The sequence below is a fragment of the Elephantulus edwardii genome, unplaced genomic scaffold (assembly GCF_000299155.1).
Source record: "Elephantulus edwardii isolate Elephantulus edwardi_28Jun2011 unplaced genomic scaffold, EleEdw1.0 scaffold00014, whole genome shotgun sequence".
Classification (NCBI taxonomy): domain Eukaryota; kingdom Metazoa; phylum Chordata; class Mammalia; order Macroscelidea; family Macroscelididae; genus Elephantulus; species Elephantulus edwardii.
Window position 1 is genome coordinate 21530929 of NW_006399764.1, and position 7522 is coordinate 21538450.

Here is a 7522-nt window from a genome sequence, read left to right on the forward strand (position 1 = left end):
TGGACCAAGAGGCAGATTAACATTACTCTTTAAAATATGATGAAGATTAAGGATTCCAGGAAATAGGTCTTGTCCATCACTCATGTCATTCCTTTAATACGAATGAAAATGTTGTAAATAGTAGTTTTTGTAGCTCCATTAAAAAATGAGGATGAAATTGCTGGGTTAAATTGCTTTACATGCTATGATAGTATTGACAATTATGATGAAAAGTACCACCTGCATTTAGTATTTTGATTTGATTTAGATATCTTTCACAGAGATTAAACATCAAATTTACTCCTTACCTACTAAATGTAGAATGCTAATAAGAGAGTCCTATGGATATGGTCTTATATTTCCTACTTTTGCTCATATTAATTGTTTTCAATTTTAAATGGTCAAATAATACAGAAAACCTTTGATAATCATAAAGGCTAATCTAATTTTTCCTGCCATGATATCACTGCATATGAGCAAAAGGTCAAAAATAAGTACCTGGAAAACATATTGTATTTCATGAAAACAAGGGAAAATCTTATAAAGGTTCCAGAAAAGTTGACCCTTTATTTTATACAAGAGACAGTGTGTAGGATTGCCTTCCAATTTATAGCTTTATATTATTTTGTTTACCTGGTTTTAGAGAAGAAAGATAAATAAATGTATGTGAATAGATAGAATCAATGGTAAAAATGTAAAATCAGCCAATTCAGTAAATTGTAATTTTAATAGCATCACTAGCCTTTACAATTGTAAATTTCTTTATAATTTTTTATAAATTGGAGCAAAAAGTAATGGTACCACAAGAAAACATACATTTTAAATGACTGCTATTTAAAAAGGAAAGGCCTGCTTCTTCCTCGCACAATGACTTCTCTTGGAACATAGCCTGACTTTCTGGCACCATCACCATCTCATAGTCTCGTTCACAGAATAGAAATTTCTCCTCTTTAGCGACATGTCAGATGAGGCTCCAGAAACTAAGAAGGAAAAGGTACACACAGTTAAGGGACACAGACATCAGCTAAGGACAGAGCTGGAGTCACATTGCCTGGGTTAAGTCTTACAATATTCTATGATCCCAGGAAAGCGAATCAACCTCCCTGTGCCTCAGTTGTGGTTTTTGGTATTTGGGTGTGCATTTTTTTTTGTTTTTGTTTTAAGATTTAAAGACAACTAGCAACTTTTAAAATATGCTTCAAAATGAATAACAATGCTTGGTACACATGTAAATGTGTGCTTGTATGAGTGCGTGTGCACATGCATGTGTTTTGTTACCATGCTTATTCTTTTTTTAATTTTTTTTGCTTATTCTTAACTTATAAAAGAAAGTGCAAATTACTCCAGTTTCAGAAGAAATAAACTTTGCAATATCTTAATTATGAGGCGATGTATAAGTGCCACCTTGCAGTTGGTTCCTTATTTTAGAAGTGAACTTTTAAGGTAAAAAAAAATAGATTTGAACAAAACCCAAATAACTCCTACGGATCACTGGATTTTCTTCTTCTAAATTATATTTTGCCTTAATTAAAGAACTTTATCCTGTTCTTTTTAAGTGTATATTTTCTCTCTCTTTTCCATGGATTCAGTACAGTCTCTCAGCTGAACCTCCAGCAGGTTTTCAAAGATGGTAAATAGCTCAAGAGGAGATTGCCTATCTTGCTCCCTCAGAGGAACTGGTGGATTTGAGGCATTTGCCTTTGTATTGGCAACTTAACTCCTTAACCAGTAGGCCACCAGAGCACTCCTCATTCAAGTCTTCAAAATTTATCATAATAATTATTATTACAATCAGAAACTATTGACCAGCGATAAATTCACTAAGAGAAACAATGTTATAAGTTTTATGGTTCTGATTTATTTAATACACAGACGTGTGTGTGTGTGTGTGTGTGTTGAACTTTTTAATATATTATTACAGAGGCATATAGCTTTGTTATAACTTCAAGTACGTTGTTGTAGTATCAATTTTCAGTGTGAGTAGTATTAAATTCTGGCTCTTACAGACATTAAACTTTGTGATTGTTAAGCTTTTAATAACAAAATAGATTGTTTTCAAATCCTTGACTCCATTCAGCCTACTGCTGTCCATTTGGTCTGATTATAGTAACCCTTTATCTGGTTTCTGAGGCTGTAAACATTTATGGTAAGAGACTGCCCACTTTTCTCCTGAGGAGAGACTGGTGGATTTGAACCACCGAAGATGAACTGCAGAAGGTTTGGCTAATGCTAAGTCACCAGGGCTCCTTACTTTGAATTTAAATGACATAAACCTGTCAGGTTCCCTGAGGAAAGCAGAAGGCACAGCCTGGCATGACACTGAGGAGAAGTGAAGGGCTAAGTTGCAGAGCAGCTTCTGGGTTAGGAGAATCACCGTCGGAGGATGTTGACCTGCAATGCCGCCCTGGTGGAAAGTTGAAGGGGCAGGAAAGAAACAGTGTGGCCAGAGCCAGTGGAGAGCTGGCACTCCAGAGGCGTGGTGGCACCAAAGGCTGGATTCACCCAGAAATGCAGCCACCACAGTGCCAAGTGTGAGGGAGCCAAAGACACCCTCACCACCTTTGTGTCCTGTCTCCTTCCTATCGTCCTGTGAACAATACCCATCCAGGGAAAGCAGGCTGAAGTGGCTGGTGGAGGCTAGGCCCCCAGGCCACAGAGAAAAGTAAGGGGTGGACTGGGGTTTTATTGGTGGCGAGGCTGAAGATGATGGGAAAATAGCCGGGGTGGGGGACAAGCAGCAGCCCATTAGAGCTCACATCCATCACCCTCCACAGACTTTTGTGGTTTAGTTCTAGCCACATGATTTCAGTGAAATGACATCTAAATCCTGAATCCACAATCACAAGATGACTCCACTCATTAAGCCCCCTTAATTTGGATGATTATAAAGCCAAGTCATTTGTTCAGAGTGCTGTAAGTTTTCCTGAGCGGCTTTCTTCATAGCAAACCATCTATAATAAATTAGAGAAATTAGAGCCTTTTAGGCAATTAAAACTGTGCCCTCGCTGACTGAAGTAAAAGCTAGGGAGGAGAGGATTCTCTTTGTCTCCTCTCAAATAAGGATGAACAGTTTGGTTTGTTAATTGCACGTTTCTGTAATCTATGATCAACATACAACTGTGTCTACCTTCAGTGTCAGCCTGTCCTTGTAAGCTGAGAAAGAAAATGGGAAAACCCCAAAAATGTCACTGCTGTCAAGTTGTGTGGATGGCCACTCATGGTGACCTCCTGGATCCTGAGAAAATACATCTTTAGGGGGAAAGGCTCCTCCTCATTCTCCCAAGGAGTGGCTGGTGAATTTGAACTGCTGATATTTCCGTTAGTAATGCAACACACAATACACTATACCATCAGAGCTCAGACTCAAGAAAGAGAGGGGTGGATGGCAAAGTACGAAAGTCTACTACAAAAGAGCAGCCAGCCTGTGGAGTGGACACAGAATATTCTTCCACCCTTGTCTCTTTTCCAACAAGTTGTTTGTTCTTTCTAGAACCCTCTCTAACCCGTTGCTTATGTCTTCTTCGTTATTGTCAGTTCCACAGGTTGGAGTGTTTTATACATAGGATGATCACCCACAGCCCTCTTAATAGCTTGTTCTAAAGATACATTAGAAGAGGAAGAAATTTCCAGAGAGTTGCTCTTTGAGTCATTTGCTAGGACTAATTGAAAAAAAAAGAGTCAATGTGGGAAAACTACTTATTTCCTTCAAAAACCCAAATACAAGTATAAATTTGGGAGTTTCTTCAACCCAAAGCAGGCTATTAAAGTCCATTATGAGCCTAAATATAACAAGCCTAAATGAAATTTTAGCTAATCACTAATGTAGTAAAATAAAGAAAACCTCAAAAGAGACTAATTTTGGATGACTCATTCAGGACTGTACTCTCCCTCCTTGTTCGTGTCTATTTTACATCTGTTGGGATTGTTTCGAATACTTGTTTCCTTAGCAATGGACAGCATGTCACTGCCTTATAAAAGTAAGGCCAGAGCAATAACTTAGACAGGAATTAAAAACTGTATTTTTATAGTTATTGCTTTAAAAAGTAAAAAAAAAAAAAAAGGAAGGTATAGATAGGTAGTTAGGTAATGAAATAATAATAATAATAAAAACCAGATTTAAGGCAATTATCTTCAGAAAGAATATCGCAGACCAAATCTAATGATAAAAATTAGTAATACAATCTCTGCAGTAAGCTAAGTACAATGAATAATGGTGAGGTTGTTATAAAGAGAGACTCTCATGCTATGAGCTGATTTGGACCCACAGCGCTCCTCCACCTGGTTTCCAAGGCCCGTTTCCCCCCCCCCTCAGAGTGAGGGTGGATTTGAACCACTGGTGATTGCTTTTGGTCAACAGCACAAGCTATGGAGCACACTAGCAGAGCTTCTCAGGAGGGAGAGGGGCAGCAAAGAGAGTGCATAGAGTCCCCATGGTATGAATGAGAAAGGGGCCTAAGCCTGTGTTTTAGTTGAATTAGTAGGGAAGCCAGAACATGTAGGCAAATTTTATTTACTGTCAGTTCATCAATCACATTTCCCCTTAATACAAGACATGCGGTTCACCTCTACCAGCTGCTTCTTGGGAAGACAGTGGGCGATCTCCTCCTGCAGGGTTTACTGCTTCTGGAAATTCTCTGGAGGGTCAATTAGAAGTTGTTTCCTACTTGATGGTACAGAGCACCACCACCACCACCACCACCACATAAAATATATTTTATATATATATATATTTTACCTTCCATTGCACGTGAAACAGTCAAGAAACACTTTCAAATACAAGTTCCATTCGAAATGGGTCTTTAAGTTTTATTTATACAAAAGAGAAAATAGGTACAGTTTACATTTATATATCTTTTTTTACATTTATATAGCTTAATCAAGTATTTGTCTTAGAGTTACATAGTATGTCTGTCTATGCATAAAAATAGATTAAAGATAGACTTCCGGATACACCTCAAAAGAGACCAGTTTGGATGGTTCACATTCAAGGTCATACTTCTCCGTCACTCCTTTCAATTTTACATCTTTTGTAGTTGTTTTAGGGAGCAATGGTTGCTTAGTGGCTTAGCAATTGTGCTGCAAATCCAAAAGTCCATTGTTCGAATCCATCTGCTGCTCAAGTGTAAGAAAGATGGAAAATCTTGTCCTGTGTGATTAACTGCCTCTGAACATCAGCCAGAGAGCCTTGTTTCCCCGGAAATGATCAATTTAGAGACATATAACTTAATAAATGTGAACATGCAGCAACAACTTAAACAGCATGCTCAAACCATCTTTAACATAACAGTCATTGTCATATCATATTTTTATTCATGTTATTATTAGCCATTGTCAACCAATGGTTGTAAAGTGAGAAAAGCTTCTGCTCTTATTATTAATATAATGGGCTTTATTCATGTTGGTCTATAATAGATAGATAGATAGATAGATAGATAGATAGATAGATAGATGATAGATACATAGATAGATACATAGATACACAGATAAAGATTGACTGTAGGATGCATCCATCACTCTTGCATTTTCTAAAGCATCTGCTTTCTTCGAGAGGGCACCAAAGGACAGTAGTGTAGACTGAAGAGTAAAGTCACTCCAGAGAGCACTGTCTGGACTGAAGGGCCAGCTCTGGGCTGCACTGAGATGGTTTCAAGTTGCTGAACACCCCCCATACAGCAGTAAAAAGAAGGTATTGACATGCTCAGTTGCATCTTGTTAAAAGCTTCCTTCAGGTTGGCAGAGTGAAATCCTTATTTAAAACACACCAAGACTGTCAAGGGAGAGATGGAAAAGCGAGCACAGCCAAGGGGCCAAATGCTTCCCTTAACCGGCCAGCAGCCCTGAAAGGGAGACCTGGCCACATTGTCTCTGCAGTAGCAACAACAGAGAAGGTGACCAACGTGACCACAGCATCAGCCATCTGCTCTTTCCATGGTTTCAAGATGCATTATTTCTTTTATTATTAATTATGTGTGTTTCCGGGGGAGGGTGCATGGATTATTACGAATAGCAAAAGAGGAAATAATTTCTGCTGCCAATTGGCATTGAAGGCAGGAGTGTATGCGAGTGTGTAATGGCAGGAAACACAGCAGCAGCCTTGACCCATGCGTCCCTGGGACCACTCTGCTCCAACTCGTTCTCCTCACGCGTTTTCCACAGTCAGAGGCTGCCTAACTGGAACTTCATGTAAAACCATTACTGAATGCTGACAGGAAGGGAGGAAGTGAAGGAGGAGGGAGGAGGGAGCGGAGTGTCTATGACAGGGGGTGGGGAGAAATGTGGATGGAAGGAGGGAGGCACAGAGGTTGAGAGGGAGAATATGAAAATACCAGTCAGTCATCCTCTTAGAGCCACACTATGGAAGAGGAGGTGCTTTGTATGAAAGAGCTCCAGAGGGGGACGGAGAGTAAAGACAGACAAGTGAATGTGTAGTCCTTTTTATAAATTTTCACCTTGTCATTTTCAAGAGCAGCATTAAGCGACCATGCCTTTGTGTATGGGAACCTGGGGTGGGTGAGTTCTGTGGGGTGAAGGGCTAGGACCCCAGAGCTTGACAGCGGATGGGTGCAGAGCAGGATGAGTTCTGAAGAGGAAGCTAGGGATCCGGCATGACAACAGACAGGTGCAGAGAGTCAGGGAGGGTGTCACTTACACCGATTGTGCGTTTTGTTTTTCTAGAGAAAGTGAGCTTTCTGCTCTTATCATGGATACATAAAGAAAAGGCACAACTAGAGGGCTTCCTCGTCCTTGCCATCCACAGTGCTGTCACCTTTGAGCAGAGGACACCTGGCATCATCTCTCTTGTATTATTATTTTGGATAAAACAATGCTTATTTTTATTTAAAAAAAAAATGTCACTAAGGTAGTGGCCATGCTACCCCTCCAGAGGAGAGAGCTGGCATTTGATGTCTACAGCAGCTGCGTGCTCTGCTCAGTAATAAATGGCCATCAAGTGGGAGCTTTCCGCTGGGTTTCTCCCCTCTGCCTCGCAGCCCCGCCCTCCCAGCTCCCGTCTTCCCGGGTTACGTCTTCGCTCAAAGGTCTAAGTTAGGCGCCCCTAGTTTATGAGTCCGGGGACAGTGTCTCAGCTGCACGGGCCAAAGTAGGGGATCGAGCAGGCGTGGCGACCAGCCCTCCATCCCTGTCCTCCACCTGGCATTCCTCCCCAGGTACTGTCCCTTCTCAGCCATCGCCTTGGAGACATGCCCCTCCTTCATGCCCTGCCCAGGGGTCCAGTGTCCGGGCTGAAGGGCGCCCGCCCGGCAGCCTGTGCGCCCTTCCCTCCGTCTCTTGGCTCAGGCAGCGCATCCACAGGATTGCAAACTAAAGCCTGTCCCCTGCACTTTAAACACCCACCGACCCTCCAAAGAAAAGCACAAACCCCACCAAAAGCACGCCAACACCCCAAAAAGCGCCACGGGGTCCACACCTGGCCAGGTCCTCCGCGCCCAGCACGTCCTCCTGTCCCCTCACGGCCAGGGCGCAGCCGGGGGACCGGGAGCGCAGGGTCAGCCCGGCGGGCGCCCCGGCTTCCCCTCTCCCGCCG